General features: G+C 40.2%; 1 protein-coding gene across 27 annotated transcripts in view; it reads left to right on the forward strand.

Moving 5' to 3' along the window:
• Positions 1–19,953, forward strand: part of ptprda (protein tyrosine phosphatase receptor type Da) — a 418,286-nt gene that overhangs the window by 179,173 nt on the left and 219,160 nt on the right. For all 27 annotated transcript variants that reach the window (XM_085267046.1, XM_085267055.1, XM_085267050.1 and 24 more), the window contains exon 7: positions 8,051–8,094. The gene's annotated coding sequence lies outside the window, so the exon portion shown is untranslated. The remainder of the gene's footprint in view (positions 1–8,050; positions 8,095–19,953) is intronic.

A 19,953-nucleotide genomic window follows, 5' to 3' on the forward strand; every position in this document is an offset into this window, starting at 1 on the left:
TCCATCACATTCATCCCACAGGTTGTGTGCTTACATTTGGCCAGACTCAGCAATATCCAGTTAGCTAAAAGGGTGTAAATAACAATGAAAGTGCACACAGCAGGTGGTAGACAAAAAAAAGAGGAAAAGTTAATGAAGTTCCACTTTTTTTTTTCCTGTATTATCATTTTTTTTCTTCTTTTTCTGTACACATGAGGCACAGCGGCGTTAGCTAGTCAACATTTACAGGAGGCAGGAATGAGAGACAAACTATTTCCCTTGGTGATCAGCTTCATGATGCTTAGATAGATGGTGATCCCCGAAGCGAATAAAGTGTGCCACCCTCACGTTCTCGCTCTCAGAAGAGCAAATCTGGATGGCGACGATGATGGTGGTGATGATGATGAGTCTATTTGCTCAACAGCAGTAGAACAGGGATGTGAAATTACTCCATGTTCGGATTTTTCCTGCTAAATCACTTTTCATTTGCACAAGATAATCACGTAACCCGGCGGAGCATGAAGTCGATAGTTAACACAGCTGATTGTACCAGCACAATGAGGTTAAACGAAGATCAAAATAAGTATTCGAAATGGAAAAAAGGGGGGAGGGGATGACTTTTGGATTGTCAAACCAAAGATATGTTGGGCAGGTTGGTGATTAGCAGCAATGCATAATCCCCAGTCTGCTGACATATTTCTTTTGGATACTGGCTGTCTGAAAAAGACAGATATGCAGTGCAGAATGGATCAAATCTGTTTCATGTCAGATAGCAGCTAGCGGTTTCTCAGGACAAATCTCTACTAAGCCACAAGCAGACTGGATTAGAGATTGAAGCAGTGACCACAGTGGATCAGGAGAATACTAAAAAGGTGCATTATTAAATGATTAGCGACAATTTCCGATAACCTCCAAATTACTTTCTTAAATACAGCACATTCATAAGTCCCGTTGCCTCACTTGTCGTGATTGAAATGCTCATTCTTAAATATCGCATTTGTATTGTGATTATGAGGAAGCGAACATGGGAGATTCGTCTTATTCTCTGTGGAGAAAAAAGGCAGAATTTTGCAAAAGCCCTGAGCCTGTGCGCATGTTTAATGCAATGCGCAGGTTTGTCTCGAGGTGTTATGGATGAGGTGTTTCATGGGACCTGCTGCTCATTTAGTCCTGTGACAGGTAATGTTCTGGTGCTTTTTGAGATGTGGCTTAAACACACGCATACTGTTTGCTTGCAAAAAAAAGGAAAAAAAGAGGAAAAACATGAAGAAATGGAGCTGCAGCATCACTGGTCATGCAAATGGATAACCTCAGCTTTTTCTTTCATTAGTTAACATAGTGTAAACGTGTGCGGCAAACAATCTGCATACTTAATCCCACTGCAACCTCCAAAGGAAATGAAAGAAGAGTCTAAACGTGCGTCAGGATACACATGTTAAGGGAATGCTATCTCAGGACTTTGGACTGTCTATGAAACTTCAAACCGAATCATTCTTACACAGACAGATATTTTTCAGCCAAAGTGTGTTTTTGTTGCCAGCCTTTATCCAGCATTATATAACCACAAGATGGTGCTATGCATCACCGTTTGCCTTCCAAGCCTTCCCCAAGTCCCTCCACGTGAGGAGGCGTGATTCACCTGCGTCATTAGAATGACTGCTTTCCATTTAATAACTCAGTAAAGTCTCATTTGCATGAAAAATGAAACGAAATACATTGTTTTTGAATCGCTCGATCAGGATTGACCGTGATGCCAAACTAGTTATTTTAAATCTCAATCCTCAAATGACAAAAAGTTGCAGTCATTTTATTTAATCCAAGAAAAACTAAACATTAAACATTATCTACATTACATTTTCCATTTTCTCATTTCACAAAAAAAATCCCAAATCATCTAAATAAATCAAAGTAAAACTAACATGAAGATGTGAAAACCACCAGAGCAAACTTGAGTTTTAAAGATTGTATTGAAAAAAGAAATATTGAATTAGTTGTCGGGCGACTTGCTTTCAGGGAAGCTTTATGTATGTGCGTAGCACGTGACAGGTTAAATGCATGTTTACATGCTTATGCAGTATAGAAGGAGATTAGATGGGGTGATAGTACAATTGAAATTACAGTAAAATCCAGTAGGTGGCAGTCTGTCAATACAGATTTTTTTTTAACACACCCACAGTAGGTGTGCCTCTCATCATCAGGAGAGGTTCCTTACTTGCTATGTCTCTGCACAGTATGACGGGTGAATGCAAAGTGACAGCGCAAATGAACTTTTATCGATGGTGTAATGAAACACGCAAGCTATTTGGATGTGGTGTGTGTGTGTGTGTGTGTTTAAATACATATATATATATATATCATGGATTAATGGCTGCATGAGAAAGTCAGCACTCACACACACACCTCTGCAGTGTTTTTTCCTCCTTCATTTTCGCCCCTTATATCTCTTGCGCTCCATCTCTCACACTTGCACAAAGCTGAATGGCGTCACCACCCACCACTCACACTCACTCATGCGCGCAGACACACACACACACACACACACACACACACACACACACACACCTCCTCGCCATCTGTCTGTGCAGCGGCCCGTGTCTCTTGCACTGGGAGCAGTTGAGAGCAAGACAGAGAAAGTGTCTCTTGGCTCTTTAGTTCTGAATCCCACTTCCGCTCTTCTTTCTCCTGCTGTGCTGTTGTCTATCAAACGGTCTCACAGCATCACGCTGTGTGCTGATGAGCTCTCCGTGCCTTTGTAACACCTGTGTGCTTTTACTGTAACGAGAGCTCGTCTCAGCTTCAACCTGAGCCCCGTTTCCGCGCGAATGTTAAAGCTCAACAAAAGGAAAAACAAACAAGCCTGATTAGCTTGTTTATAATAAGTTTCATATTAATAGCACAGATGGCAGGATTACGCCCTCCAAGAAATATTTTTGGTAAAAGAAACCGTGGGACCGGCATGTTCCCCGTGACAGAGTGCAAGAGGAATGCGCACATTTTGGACATCGTTTGCTGCTATTACCTCTGCCAGAGTTGTAAGGAAGCAGAGTGAATTTCTCTGTGTGCTCCTTGATTTTATCGAGCAGCGTGAGTTTACGGTAAAAAAATAAATAAATAAAGCACACAAAGCCAGGAATGACAGCATCTTTACATAACAGAATGATTAAAATCCACAGGAATGCACATGATAGGTGTCATAAAGACTGTGTTTTCCCCTCTGTCTAAGAGTCCCTTCTCTTCATAGTAAATTTTCATAACCCTGCAACTTACCAGAAAGCTTTGTAGGCAGCTTAAGTAATTTGAACAAAAATGCATCACCTCTCTCCCCTCAGTCGCCTCCCTTTAGACAGCAAGCAAAAGTGCCTTCATAACGCTGCTATATTCAGCTGCGGTGATAAGAAATGGCAGCTATCAGCAAGCGGTCTGGAAGCTGCATATAACTGTTATTGTGTGTGTATATATATATTAAAAAAATTGATTTATGTGGCCTATCACTTAGGAGGTGCAAAATGTGGATGAGTATGGGCTAATATAATAATAGAGGATGAATGAGAGGGATAAAGAAAGGGCCAGGTGACGCCTCAAGAAGGAGAGCGAGATCAAAGGCAAAAGACGTTTAATAACAGCAAGAAATTCAATTTTCTAATCATCTTCTGTGGAGTTCACGTAATTAATTTCAGTTAGAAAAGAGAGAAAATCATTATATTAAGATAAAGGACTATATATATATATATATATATATATATATATATATATACATATGTCAGAAAGTTTGTATCAACTTCTGAGCACGATCACTTTGAAATTTTTTAAATATGCATCACCTTTCATCCAAGAATTCAATTCAATTCAATTCAATTTTATTTATATAGCGCCAAATCACAACAAAAGTCGCCTCAAGGTGCTTCATAGATACAGAGAAAAACCCAACATTCATATGACCCCCTATGAGCAAGCACTTTGGCGACAGTGGGAAGGAAAAACTCCCTTTTAACAGGAAGAAACCTCCGGCAGAACCAGGCTCAGGGAGGGGCGTGGCCATCTGCTGTGACCGGTTGGCGTGAGAGAAGGAAGACAGGATAAAAGACATGCTGTGGAAGAGAGACAGAAATTAATAACAGATATGATTCAATGCAGAGAGGTCTATTAATACATAGTGAGTGAGAAAGGTGACTGGAAAGGAAAAACACAATGCATCATGGGAATCCCCGGCAGCCCATGTCTATTGCAGCATAACTAAGGGAGGATTCAGGGTCACCTGGTCCAGCCCTAACTATATGCTTTAACAAAAAGGAAAGTTTGGAGCCTAATCTTGAAAGTAGAGATAGTGTCTGTCTCCCGAATCCAAACTGGAAGCTGGTTCCACAGAAGAGGGGCCTGAAAACTGAAGGCTCTGCCTCCCATTCTACTTTTAAATACTCTAGGAACAACAAGTAGGCCTGCAGAGCGAGAGCGAAGTGCTCTAATAGGGTGATATGGTACTACAAGGTCATTAAGATAAGATGGGGCCTGATTATTTAAGACCTTGTATGTGAGGAGCAGGATTTTGAATTCAATTCTGGATTTAACAGGATGAGGCTTCTCCAGTTCTAAAACCAAAAGGTGGAGAGTCCCAGGTATTTAAACCCTACTGGGAGTTGGCTCCTTTGGAGGTGTTCGCTGACCCACTATTAATCATCGCATCGTCGCAGGAGCCAAGTTGTGAAAAAAGGTGCAGGTCATTACCACCAGAGGTTTCAGGTGAAACCACGGTGAGACCTTGGCCCAACCTATCAGCCTAACTGATGCAAGGTGCAAGTTGGGGTTGAGTTGTTTTGACCAATCAGTAAAGAGACTGACTATTTTGGGCCCACAAGCTTTATCATTTGAATATGATAAACAAATAAAGATCAAATTACTCTGAATGTACCAAAGCAAACATCTAATATGTCCATATATTATATATATCAGGCAGCACGGTGGCACGGTGGTTAGCACTGTTGCCGCACAGCAAGAAGGTCCTGAGTTCAATTCCACCATCAGGCCGGGGTCTTTCTGTGTGGAGTTTGCATGCTCTCCCCGTGTTTGCGTGGGTTCTCTCCGGGTACTCCGGCTTCCTCCCACCGTCCAAAGACATGCAGTTAGTGGGGATAGGTTAATTGGATAATCCAAATTGCCACTAGGTGTGAATGTGAGTGTGAATGGTTGTCTGTCCCTGTGTGTTGGCCCTGCGACAGACTGGCGACCTGTCCAGGGTGTACCCCGCCTCTCGCCCTATGACAGCGGGGATAGGCTCCAGCGACCCCCGCGACCCTGAAAAGGATAAGCGGAAGTGAATGGATGGATGGATGGATTATATATATCTAATACTACACAGTCTACCATCGTTTATGAGTGTTTGATTTTCCCTATAAATCCAACAAGTGTCAAATGATCTCTAATGAAAACACCCACTAAGTGCAGTCCAAAATGATTTCATACCTACGCAGCAGCAAAGATAATCCCACATTTTCCAAAACAAAAAGCTAAAACCTCTTTAAGGACTTTGTTTGCAATCTTGTATAGATATAAATCCAAGCTACTTTTCTCTGTTGAATATCAGTCTCTGATGCTCATTAAATGTTGTATGGAGAAAATAGGCTTGGCGCTAGCAAGCAGCCTCATGTTTACCCGTTGGCGCAGAGCTGGTGCGATGTCCAGACTTGTAAATCAGGCCCATTGAGGTAGCATAATGCCGATGATTATGACAGCCAGTCGCATGGGAGTGATAGAGGGACGTTGAGTTATGGACTTGGGGAGGATGCCCAGAACTGAAGAGTCTCGCAAATGCAGAAGCACTTTCACCAAAACACAAGTCCCCAGATGGGGACTAATGCTGCAGTTGGCGGCTGCACCACCCAAATGACTGCATATTAGCTGCTCAAAACCCGGCACACAGGATGGTGAAGGTTTTCCTTTTTTCCCCCCCTAAATTTCATAGTTGTGCCATTTTACTAAAAAATCTGAAAGAAAAAAAAACCACTTACTGAATACAAGAGCAACACACAGCCAGAGTATTTTGAAAGTGTTTTGTGTTGCACTGGCATGCGATGCATCACTTAACTAGATGACTTCAGCCAGGCGGATTCATTTCCATTCACTGTATTACTAAAGAATCTACTCTTTGCGTTCTGCTTTGTTCATTCTGCTCCTCTCCGTAGACCAACGATCATTCATCCCCATTGATCGTCAGCCATGATAATATAATCAGGCGTAAAGCACTGACAAGGCTGGCCGGTCCGATAGATCAGAGCTGCTGACAGCAGAGCTATGCACAGGTCATAAACCCTCACCTTCCTTGTTTGACCCCACATCAATTTGGCTCTTTCCAATATGAATGCAAATAACAATGCGTTTTTGGTGACATGTTTATGGTTATCTCTGTATCCCCCCTCTCGCTCCACCCGCTGCACCTAAATGTGCTGATGTTACTGAGCTAATGGGATTGAAAGAAGGTAACCTATTGCTCTGGAGTGGCCGGCACTCCACTCCCAAATACCTACTTTGAGCACCACCATTGCCCATGCCCATTTTTTGCGTTTGTTTGGGGTTTTTTTGCACAAACACTTACATATACAGTATATGCATACCTACATGTCCTCCGCCTCACTCACTTGTGTATGCATTGAGCTGATAAGTACTGCGGCTCATTTTCCCCATGGCAAAGCACAGTAAAAAACTGGGGAGTAATAATTGCTTTGGGGGGGTGGGTGGTGCGGCAATACGAGGATGGCTAAATATGCTTGATTGCCTCCTAAGCTTCAGTGCTGTGTAATGAAATATGGCTGCTGCAGACGGGGGCTCCCGTGCGATAGCTTTCTTGTCACTTTCTCACTTGCCTTTTTCTTTTTTTCTTTCCCCTGCAGCCTTTCACTCTTCGGCGCCGGCATTTTCATCTTTGCTTGCCCATTGCCGTCGTCATAGAACGGAGTGCGTCCGAGCATTTGTTGCCATTGAACGCTATCTTAGCTATAATGTAATAATTACGGAGGCCAAATCCGGCCTAATTGAGTATTCCTCCCCGGCATCAAAATGCCAGGCGCCTTAATATTCCTCTGTTCTACAATTTAATTTGTGGATTCATTAGCATGACCGGCGTGTATAGAGAGAAAGCTGATAAGAAGGAACCCGGCAAAACACACCGGTGATGAGGTCAGTTTGTAGAGGCCAGCCATATCCTCACCTGGGTAATTACGTTAATTTACATGTAAGAACCGTAAAACCGAAAACCTTTTTTTTTAATGCAACTAAATGTCAGGTTAGCTTGTTTCCTTTAGCTTCTGCAAATAAAGAAGAGGTTTTCACACGGAAAATTGCCTCTGAGTCAGCGTGATAAGTGTCGGGCAGAGACACTACTTTGCTCGTGACATTCACAATTATCTTTGCTAATCATCCCATTTGACCGCTATAAAGTTCTACAATAATGTTTCAAAAGATAATGAGTCAAATTAAAACTCATCCAAAAAAAAGAGAAAGAAATGTCCCAGAACCAGCTCATTTTTATTGTAACCACCCAAAGCACATTTCTCCATGTTAGTTAAATAAGTAGCAAATCATTTACAAGAATATTAGTCCACAGGCTTGTATGGGCACAGCAGCATCTGCTAATGCATTTAGCAGGAAAATAGCCTGAGAAAATCTTCCGCGCACATTAAATAGACTTAAAAAGACTTTTTTTTCTTTTTTCTTTCTTTTTTGCTTTCAGAATAACTAACAAGCCTAATTTGTTGTGCTACTTAAAGGAAAATGTAATCACACTTGTTTTCATAATTCACAAAGTCAATCGATAACTGCGGTTAAGTCATTCTCTACCGCACGCGCAATTTTCTCTTCCTTCAACTGAAATTTGGTTCAAAAGCACTTTTCTGTTTCTTAACTATACATTTTGTACATAATGGCGCCGAATACATGAACTAATTAAATGAGCAACATAACAATGTTGAAAAGCTGTATACAAAAATTCATGGTTGATTCATTTTTAGTAAGAGCTAATTGCGTTGTGTAGAGAAATGCTTTTCTTATACTTTTTCTATTTCTGTTTTTCTCGTGCATGTAGTTCTCTTTCCTGAGACGTCAACCACAGGATGAGGCCTGCGGCAGGTAAGAAACTGAGCAGAGTATCTTGATGCAAGAGGATTTTAACTGTTCTTTAAATATACATTTGTTTAAATTTCACACAGTACGTTAAGTCGGGGTTACTTTGTTCTACTTTCAAATTTGTGTATGTGAGCTGATAATGTTTCCAAATAACCATCTTTGTTTAAAAAAAAGAGTAAATTGCATGTTTTGAGTACAGAGACAGGCCCAAGAATATGTCAAGTGACATCAAATCAAGCGCTAAGCTGAATCTCGACTCAGCTCCATCTCCTGACCTGGATCGGGGCGGAGGAAACAGACTATATCTGGCAACCTAAACCTTTTTAAAGTGACTGAGAGTGTGAGGGAGACTGACTGGCACTGATGGGACCAGACCGGGACTGCGCGATGCCGTGCTGCACTGCACCCGGGCCTCAGAGCCTGATTGATAGAGTGTGATGAGACTGTCACTGAGCAAGGAGAGAAGCCGAGAGATAGGCTAGATGGAGGGAGGGAAGTGGGCTGACCAGGGGAGAGAGATAGAGAGAAATAAATCTGAGAACATGTGAAGGATGAAGTGGGGAAATGAAGTGGCTGGATGGAAGGTGGACATATGAAGGATGGGGAGGCGGAGCGCTGGGGGCGTGGGGTGGGGTGGGGGGGGGGGGGGTTGATGTTGGAGAGGTGAGTCAGATACTGAGAAGCTTACAGCTTTGCTTCTGAGCGAGATATACTTGGCATAAACAGATTTAGTTGATATGAATATCTGCAAAAACAGGATAAAACTTTTAAAAAAGGCAAGAAGTTATTTTTATGCAAGCAAAAATATCACATGACAAATTGTGGCTGATATTTATTAGGGCTGGATTTACTCCATTTACTAAACAAAAACTTTTTTTTACATAATGGAAAAAAATCTTTTGTAACTTGCAACACAATATGTTAGCACTTGCCGTTATTTTTATTTCTTAAAGAAAAGCAAAGGTAAACAAAAGATTGGTCTGCACATATAGTATATTCTGATGGGCTTGGGGAATATTCTCAGACGTTCCAAGCAGCTAGCATTAGGCCAAGAGCTGGAGGTTGTGTGCTCCACAATGCCCCCTACTGGGCAAATCCAGCAAGTCATTATAGTAAAGTTAAACTAAACTAAAAACTAAATGTGAAAAGTTGATGAACATGTTAATTTAAGCTTTCAAAACGTTATGTGTTCATAATCTAGTACCTTTACTGATTTTCCTAAACTTTGCCTCTGACACGTGCACTCCAAACAATAATAAAAGATTGTAATTAAAATATTAATTTAAAAGAATAACACTAAAGTCAGTAAAAACTAAATTGAAATATGAAAATCCTCTGAAAATTACCTGAACCTAAATTGAATGTAAAACAAAAAGTCAAAATTAAATTGAAGTAAAAGCTGATTTGAAAATTCAGAATGATAATAACTCTGCAGTGGGAGTTAATTGCACCACTAAGTTGAAAGACCAGCCTGGAAATAAATGAATGAATTACTGAGGATGGGTGCTAATAAATGCTCTTCAATAATCAGTGTGACCAACTTGAAACACGCCACAAAGTTGGGGATGAAATGGCGAAAATGTAGCTAATATAGCTACTACTTCGGGATAACTTGTTAGCTAAGAAAGTCGTCAGAGGAAGACTGAAGTCTTACATACTTTCGCTTGCTTCTACAATATTACATCAACCATCCAGTGACAGGTTTCCACATCACTGCGTTTGCAACTTTCAAACCTGAGTGCTGGTGGCAGCACGGTGAGCAGCACTGTTGCCTTACAGCAAGAAGATTCCGCCATCAGGCCATGTTCTTTTTGCATGTTCTTCCCATGTTTGCGTGGGTTCTCTCCCAGATTTTACACATTTTTAGCACATTGTAGTATATCAGGTTTGATCATGAGAGTTCTCATCTGTGCAACTTTAATTTCCAAAACTATATTTCTTGCACTGTATGTTGGCCATGTGAATATCCTAAATAGTTTATTGCCTTGTTTATCGGTTCATCAGCACCTGCTTTGGTCACAATATTAGATCTTGAGGACACATGGCATCTTGGCAATGAATGGACTACAGGCTGAGTTAAAGCCCTGTTCTGGGAATTCCACAGTTAGTGATTTTAGACTCAATAAAAGCACCATGTTTTAGTTTTATCCTTGCCTGAGGAAAGAAGGCTGACTCACCAGAACGCCAAAGTTATTATTAGTGCCTCACATGTGTGGAGAAAAGCTATGTGTATGTGCATGTCAGTGTGTGGAAGACAGAGAGAGAGAGACAGAGAGAGGCAGGCTGAGCCCTAGCAGTAGTGGTAAGTGCATGCAGGAGCAACATGAGGAGCTCTTATCTGCCGCCTGCCAAGCCCTGACCAGGGCCCTGACTCCTGCGCTCCCTCCCTCTCTGTCCGTCTCCAGCAGGGCTTCCCACTAGTCTTCTATTGGCAAGGCGGCCAGGTGAAATGAGCAATTCCCATTCAGGGACAGGAATGCTGCACAGACTCACCCTGTGAAATGGCTGCTCACTTTGGCAGATCAATGCACTCTCTTTCCCTTGTGCACTGCCACTGAGTGATAGCCAGGAAGAAAAAAGGAGGGGGAAAAATGAGTATGGGTAGAGAGACGGCAGAGGTGGTTTTGCATATGAGGTTGCACATGCACGAAAGTGTGTAGGGGGGGAGGCAGGGTGTTAGCAGGGCATTTAATGATATTTGCCATGGCTGCTCTGAGCGAGTGCTATTGGAGGAAAATGGGAAATGCTTTGCATATACTCAAAAAGACATGCAATATTGCTGTTCCTCTTTAAAAGAAAAAGTGCCGGTCCCCGTCCCACCGGATATGAGAATTTTCAGCTGCTCAACTGGAAATTTTTCCAATATGAATGATATTAGCACCAATCATATTAAAATGCTTAGTTGTGCCGAAATGAATTCCATACCTCTTCAGTGAGAGGCTCATATGTCAGACGTTTATAGCATAGCAAGTTTTAAACATAGGTTCAAAACTGTGAGATAAAATGTGCCTAATGTAGATTTATTCTCCAGCTCGTGATCGCACTCAATAGCCAGTGATTTTTTTTCTCCCCCAGCACACTGCATCTGCACTGTCTAGTACGCCTTCTTGCTCCTCACGGGTAATCTGTCCTTCCACATGTAATAAATCAGGATTTGAGGAGGGCTGGTGTAAGCCCAGCCAAAAATGAAATAACAACAAACTCTAACTGTTTATATAATGAAGAAAAAGTCATTCATAGTCATATTATATTGCAAAATATCTGTAATAATGCACCATTAATCTCTTTATTACATGGATAACCCACAGCAAAAAATGGCTTTTTTAAATATATATGTAATGGAAGTAAAAGCATTAAAAAGTTTACACAAATTCTGTCCACACTGTGCAAACACAACCTTTACAATCATCATGTTTGCTGCAGATGATTCTGTCATCGCCTTTGTGTAAGGCTAATATTTAAATAATCAGTCAGCGGCTGCGAAGAGGCCAGCGTTCGGCCAGATCTATTGTCCAAATGTCCAAACGAATCATAAAAAGCATCGTTAATACTCTGATTGTTTTGCTCTTTATTAAATAAACATGTCAAGAGCTTCATAAATCTTTTGCTCGCTGCACATCTGGACAAACACATTGGATTTCTGTGGTTTGAGCAACATGGCTGAATTACGTGTTTGACTCGTTCAAGAGTTGTGTATTTAATAAATGGGCAGTAGTTGTATAGTAGTTGTAATATTTTGCTCAGGCTTCATCAGAGTTCATAAACTCTGTGTCAAAATAAAACTGTGTCAAAGCACAAACATGTCCCTTCTTCACAGGAAAATCTTGAACATCCGCGTGGAAGTCAAGGGCAGATGAATGTATCGTTGTTACAGTATGAACACATTGAAAACTGAGCAGTCTGTGTTTGCCACGCTGTTTCAAAGAGTTACATTTTTGGAGTAGTGGCTATTGAGCAATACTGTTTTGAGGCAAATTACTACCATTTTCAATTCAGATGGCTGAATCATGATTCAAATGTAGAGCCTAATAAACCTTCTGCCCTTTATGCCAAAGAACAGTAGATTAAAGAATCCCTACTCAAGAGCTGATGTCTTGCAGGTTTTAGATGTGTCCTTGATCCAACACAGCTAATTTAAATGGCTAAATTACCTCCTCAACATGTCTTGTAGTTCTCCAGAGGCCTGCTAATAAACTTATCATTTGATTCAGGTGTGTTGAGCCAGGCTGAGATCTAAAACCTGCAGGACACCGGTCCTCGAGGCCTGGAGTTGGACACCCCTGCCCTACTAGAGGAAGAACTTGGAATTGGTCTTTGATGGACTAAATGTTACCAAGCAGTCTGCTTCAGTCTGTTTACCATGGGGGCAGTCTTGCACGTTTATTCCTCTTTTCCCATTATGCTGAGGATACTGTATTTTGCTACCATACTGAGTATAATTTCCCAGTTTGGTCTAATTTTGTCTTGGTGTCATTGTTATAGTCTATAGCAGCGGTCCCCAACCGGTTTAATGTCAGATAATATTTACATGGACCGGCCTTTAAGGTGTAGCGGATAAATACAACAAAATAAAATGATACGACCAAGACAAAAACGGTGGTATTTTGTAAATATAATAATAAACGCAAATTCACTGTGTGATTGTGTAACTTTATTAGCAGCGTCCTCCTGAAATGTGCCAACAACATCAAGAGTAACATCCTCCTCTCTGCCCCTTAATGCTCTCTGGTCGCTATGGTAACGCATAAATATTTCTTTCAAAATAAGACACACAACTACAACATGGGAAAAGACCCAGGGAAACCGAGTTAACGATAAAAACCCTGAAAACTTCAACTCTCGCGTCCCGGTACCAAACGACTCACGGCCCAGTACCGGTCCGTGGTCCGAGGGTTGGGGACCACTGGTCTATAGAGTTCCTGTAAGCACAGCAAACAACTATAAACCTCAGCCTAAGTACAGATTAGGCTATTATAAATGAAATCACCTTATTCCCTATTGTACTTCATGAAGGAGTGGTAGTCTCTAAGCAATCAGACCACACCAGATTCATTAAAGTGTGCTTGCCAAATCTGTGCTGACTTACAATGACATACTGAACAAATTGAAAAAAAAAAAGCAATACCTTAATGAAAAAGCAATTCATTAAGGGTCTAGTTTGAACCAGGAAATACACGAGCACTTGAACTAAATTTCCTTCTGCGTATCACATAAGAATAAAGCTTTTACAGTGGTGTCATAATTGAGCTTTAATCATTTGTTAGAAAACATACGCCGATGTGTAGAGATGAAGTACAGTTTTACAATTTAATTTCACACACTTATATGTCCCAATAAATTCCTACGGAGGCTTGCCGATTCATAGGTGCGCCACCAATCCTGCCGCCTCCGCTGCTTGTCAGGAAATGTAGACGAGAAATTTAGCTAACCTCATATTGAAGGATATATATCTCAGTGTGACACACAAATTGATTTAACCCTCATTGCTACTTTTCCTTTATTACAAAACTCTACGGCGACAATTCAAATTCTTATAAACTTTTTATTTAGCTCTCCTCCTTGTTCTATAAGGTAATTTATCATCCCATCTCCATAGCCCCGGTGCTTTTTCCTCCCCTCTCGCCGTCTCGAGTCTCTCAACATCAATGAAGCCTCAGTTGAAAATATAGTCAGGCCTATGCAGACATGACAGCAATAAAGTGCACTTGATTACATGGTTGAACGTAAGGACAAGGAGACAGAAGAGCAGAGGAAAAGAACACAGCCTCTCAGCTTTGATCGCGCCAAACATCTCGATTTTCGAAAGTCCTTTTTTTGTGCGGTTTCGGCAGAGGCAGGTGTGGGAAGGTTGAATCTTGGTCATCAGCTGTCAAGGCCATAATGAACAGCATTTACTAGTAATACCGTGCGCTGCCACATTTCAGGGTGTGAAATGTCAAAGTGTCCATTCTCCCCAAGCTAGTCAGAGGCTCCACTGTCAGGGCTTCAGCTGTAAACAATTGGGAAAGAGAGGCGAGACAGCAACAGAGAACGTTCTCCGTTTCACCCATTACAGTCTAAGTGTGAAAGAGTGGTAGAATGTCAAGCCTAGAAAAATAGAGATGCTTGCAAAGGGTAGAAAAAGCGGGTTTCAAATGGATTCCATTTGGCAGACACATAATGATAGCTATTAAACAAAACTGAGGGAAGTAAAGCAGGAGAGGGTGAGAGAGACACACAAAGACACAGAGAGACAGGCAGGGCGTAGCAGACAGACAGGCAGAGAGACACCTGCTGTTGCATCACCTGCTGTAATAATAGTGTTGACATTCAAATAGAGAGCTTTGACAATAGGAGCTAGCTGAGGCAGCACCCGGTATTCAAATAAAAGAACACATCAGGAAATATTAGCAAGCATCAGGACTTTTTCTTAGCGCGCAGTGAAAACCACTTGACCCTTTGGCATCCCGCAAGTGCTTATACAGTATAACTTAATGTGTGTGTCTGTGTGTGTGTGTAAAAGCAAGCGCAGACGACACCTTAAATGAGCCGATTCTCCACTTAACTCCTATTCATTCCATATAAACTGTGCATTCTGAGGCTGTGAATAGAACTATAGGAGCACTGTGTATTTGTTTATATCGTTATGCAATGCTGGAATAACACAGCCTAGAAGGATGCAAGGGTTGTTTTATTTAGTTTGTTATATATTATATATATTGTGTAAGTGCTGCTATTGTACATATTGTCAGTACCTTCTTTAAAATTGCTTCCATTCATTCACTGAGATTTGTGGTAAGTGTTTGCATCTTCCAAAAAAGGCATACTATATATACTATATTACAGAGGCAAAGATATACTGTATTCTTGCTCATAGCATGGGCTCTTATTTCGCAAACTGTATTTGGCAGCCCCTTGAATGCCCTCAAACCTCACTGATTTACACAAGTCAACAGCTCTTTACGGCCTCCTTAGTCCACATTTGCCTGTGCCAAAAACAGTCACACCAGGAGCTGCTCACACCGGCACTGGAAGAATGCATATAGAACAAGTCAGCTGATGGTTGCAAACCCATCATTAAAAAGAGATAGATAAACTGCTTTCATAATAATAATTATAGTAATGATAATAATGATAAGCACTATATATTATAGTTACCACTATATATTTAAGTTACCATAGTTACTGCTTAGTTACCATGTAATTACCATGCAACTTACAATTTATATGTATGTAAGTAACGGTTATTGTGTGGTTATTACCTCTTTGTTCCCACAGTGTTACACCACTGTTACAATGTTATCAGAAGCTGTTATTTTAAAAACAACAATAATGATAATAGCAACAATGTTAGAACTTTATATTACAAACTTGTTACCATGTAATTACCATGCAATATTTTTCTTAATTTATTAAATAATAATATTTATGCAGGATATTTACAGTTAAATGTAGGTAAATGCACAATGCTACCCCATTATTACAATGTGATTATGTGAAGCTGTAAGAAAAAAGGGTGCCAGCATAATAATAGCGATTACTGTTTTAGTAATGTACATGCTCTCTGTCACTGTGGATTCTAAAAGTGAAAAGAAAAACCCTAGAAACTGTCTGCTCTCTGAATCTATTACACGAATGCTATTGCTATGGGTGGAAACCATGTTTTCAGCAACATTTTGGGGAACAGTGTCTTTCTCCTATTACACAACTCAATGCAGAGTTCGATTTGCACTTTATGTAAATGTGTTCGAGTCTCTGGAAGGCAATTATTTCTCAGTCCTTCAATGAAATTAATCACAGCTTTGTTGGAATGTATAGGTTTTGTTTTTCTTGACTGGCATTCCAATTCCACTCACACTTCCAGTCTTTAATTATCACTGTCATGGTATCTTGAATACCCAGGTTAAACATAATTCAAAAAACGGAACGGACCATTAGTCAGCAAATTCTTTTTTGACTCTCTCTTTCATGCACCCCACATGCCCCCGATGGGACTATCAATCAAAATCCGATTCAGCTGATAATCGCATTCACCGATGCACGTATTTTATTCTCTTTTAAGTGCCCGGCCGTCTTTTGTGTCAATGTAGACGTGCCGTGATTGCAGTAGAAACTTTTCATGTTTGAATTCAGTGGGGTTTGAAAGACTGCAGATATCAGCAGATTCTTGCTGATGCACAGGTCAATACCTATTATAGTAAAAGCAATAGTCATTGTAGTGCTCCTGCATTACCAGCTCCAGATGCTGTTGCCTTCAAAAGCTGTGACACTTTCTATAGTGATTTGATGCTAAATCTGATGGTTTAAGAGCGCTCTGATTGTTTCTCTACTCCTTTCTGTACTACGTGAGCAGAAAAATAAAAGGTATGCACTCTGAAAAAGTGTCTCCACTATACGTAGAGCAAATTGTGTTACGGTCGGCTTTTCTCAAAGTGTAAATTGGACATTTGCCATCAGCGCTCTTTGAAACTGCCAAAGCCTTCCTGATATCTATTTGCCTTTATCGTATTTAAGTAATTGTTCTTGGCTTCTGTGTTAATGCAGTACTACATCCATTAGCATGATGCTTAATAGCTAAATTTGGGACCATCGAAGACCAGTCAATTACTTTACTTTCCTATCAACCTCCATTTCAAAAAGCACTTGAGGAAACGATTTTCCATTACAACTCACTCCTTAATTGTTGAAGAGTATAAAAGCTACACTAATGCAAAAGAGGAAAAAAAGTTGTTTTAATAAATACATTAAATCATTTCAATCCTTTCATCAATTTCCAGTCATTGTTTTGGTACCGATGCATTAAAAGTGGCACATTTTGGTTTTGTTAGCAATTTTCAAGCATAATTCCAAAGTTTTACAAAACTGTATTCGTTTTTTTGGCTGGCTTCTGTTTCTTATCATTTCTTGGATTTTCTTTTTTTCAGCCATACTTCATGTTTACAAATTAAAACTACACCTTGTTATTGTGGTGCCGATTTAGCTCAGTGCATTGAGCAGGCGCCCACTTACCATACAGTTAACAGCGGCCGGCCCGCGGCCCTTCGCCGCATGTCTTCCTCTCTTTCGTGTGCTCTATACTTTGTGTCTATTGAATAAAATTATTAATTACTTATTTACTGAGCCATACTTTAAATATAAGATTCCTTCTATAAAATGGGTCATAAAAAGGAAGACATTTACTTTTTACAGCACTTGGTACAGTAAATATTACAGTGAATTTGCTTATGTAGTAGATAAAAAATGCAATGGCGGTTTACACTGGACTAACATATCAGTGCAAAGGAGTTCCTGACATGGTGTTCATATAGGCTATTTCAAGAGCAGACGATGCACTGACTGATAGCCATTGCTAGCATATGCTAGAAATTAAACATGCAGTTAAATGTTTTTTCCTAACATTCTCAAAAGTAATTGTAGTTGCCTCTGTCTTACATATTTAAATATTTCCTGTAAAAAAAAATAAAATAAAACATTGTCTTTTTCTGTAATTTAGCTGAAAAGTTCAAAGCCAGAGTTAATATGGTTATTGTTATATTTGGTACATTAGCAGGAACCAATTATTGCAAGCGTGCTTATCACTTGTTAATTCCTGGTCGTACATGGACGTAAACTATTATAACAAGCGGGGCTGGGAAATTTTTAATATTTGACTGCATTCAGAAAAGGGAAAAGAAAGAAAAGAAGCGTTCTGATTTATACAAGAGAGCAGAGGAGCGCAGACAAGCATGAGCGACTTTAAAGTTTTTTAAAGGAAATGAGATTTGGAATATGACAGCGCTCCTAATATCCTCATGCACAGCTTCTCAGCATGTATGCTAATGTCCTGCCCTGACCACTAATACACAGGAGGAAAAGTGGGGCTAAATAAAAATGAGGAGAAACCTGTGAAATATAATTCTAAATGCCTAAAACGACTACAGTATCAGCCGTCTTGGATCTGTACTTCTTCATTCGGATGTTCTCATTTGTATCCACACCTGTGTCATTCACAGCCTTACGTCTTAACCTAATTTCATGGTCTGTGGGTTTGGATGGATGGCTCTGCTGCAACCTTTACACCGAGGGGAGGAGAGAGAGTGCCGTGAGTGCGTATGGTGCGCGCGCGCGTGTGTGAGCATCTGTGTGAGTGTGCACTTACACAATAGCACAATTGGGGAAGAGCAAAGAAGAAAGAGAGAGAGAGAGACCGGATGCACCGCTACAATAGCACAGAGAATTGTAGTCAGTGGCAGATATTAACCTTTTAACCTTGTACTTTCTGTTAACAAAAATACATTAAGCTGGATAGCTGACAGCGAATTGGGGTTTTACAGACTTTGACTGAGCATGACTGAATGATGAGGTGGACCTATTTTGTGGTAATGCACTTCAATTACAGAAGCAAGTCTGCTAAAAACACATAAGCTCAAGCAAGATATATTAGGGAATTTGGTAACGGCAAATTATTCCCATTGTTGATCTGAATGACATATGAACTACGCCTGACTGGAAAAGCTGGAGCAGGGAAAACAATGCAACCTTACATACAGAGCAGCGGATGAACTTTAACGATCCCAAACAGAATTAGTCACCGATTGTCGTTGATTAGATAACAGGTATTTTCTAGTAGATGCGATTATTTTTGGGGTCAGCGTAACAGCTCGGTGTGTTCTTAAGCAAAATGTCAACATTGCCCTTTTATCTTTTGGTGTGACGGCTTATTTAGCCAAACCATGCATGACACCAATTATACTGGAGGGAAATCGATTCCAACAACGCTCTCTACTTGGACAAACAATAAAATGATCAAAGTGACTGGATGGTTTTTTTTTTCTTCCAACAAGCAGCAAAATTACTTTGTACTTTAAAGCTTAGTTTTTAACCCGGTCAAAATGGGTAATTCTTAAAGCTGTTAAAGAGTGTTCTCCAGCGTGATATGAAGACATGGATATACACACAGAGAGGAAAAAGAAAGCTAAATAAGCAGCAAGAGCAACAAAGAGGAAGAAACAAGATGAAAGACGAACGCTGCTTCGCTATAACAACAGAAGGACATCTCATTGTTTTGTTGCAAATTGTCCCAATCGAGTCCACAGAGTTTTACCGTAGGCACAATTGTTTTTTCACACAGTAAGTGACATAGCTGGTCACAGTCTATTTAAAGAAACTGATACTTAGTGCAGTCTTCTTGCTGTAGCTTTCACATATCATAATGCATAATAAATCACATTTTGATGTTATGACAGAACGTGCAAATTTACTAATAACTAATAATAATAGATTTGTCATTTCTTTTTGGTAATTTGTATCAACTTGTCCAAAAGTTCAAATAATAAAGATTGCTAACACAATTTAAAGCAAATCCTTCCCGTGCTAGGTGTAGCGGCACTGTTCTTCAGCGGATTATTCACGGGCACATTCTGTGCTCAATTAAAAACGCGCCATTTTCTAATTATTAACGGTTTACCTTTGTCTCACACATGGTTCTAAGAGACCACCACTGCTGCATTTAATCAACCCCTTACCTTGCTTTTGAGACATTTAATTTTCCACGCTGTCATTATCCATGTGCATTTTGTCAAGTTCAGAAGAGAGAAGAAACAGTGAGTCGCCCAGTTTGCATGAAGCTTATTTTAATTACTGTAGTATCTTACTCTGCTACTGTCCTCACTGAAAGTACAGTACTGTGAAACATATTAAAACCATAATGAATATGCTAATTAGCCTTTTTTATATTCAGAACCCAGCTGTGGTTTTATATTCTAATGATAAAAGCATCTTTTTATGTAAGCTTTAATAAGTGCATGTAATTGCTGATATTATTGTAATTGATGTCTATGTTACGATGCAGGAGTTCATCGTGACTGAGCTACGAGTCTACAGCACGGCCTTAATCCATTTAAC

This window comes from Mchenga conophoros, linkage group LG3 (assembly GCF_057382185.1).
Source record: "Mchenga conophoros isolate Kocher_MC1m ecotype Shallow Benthic linkage group LG3, M_conophoros_male_GT1.1, whole genome shotgun sequence".
NCBI classification, from domain to species: Eukaryota; Metazoa; Chordata; class Actinopteri; order Cichliformes; family Cichlidae; genus Mchenga; species Mchenga conophoros.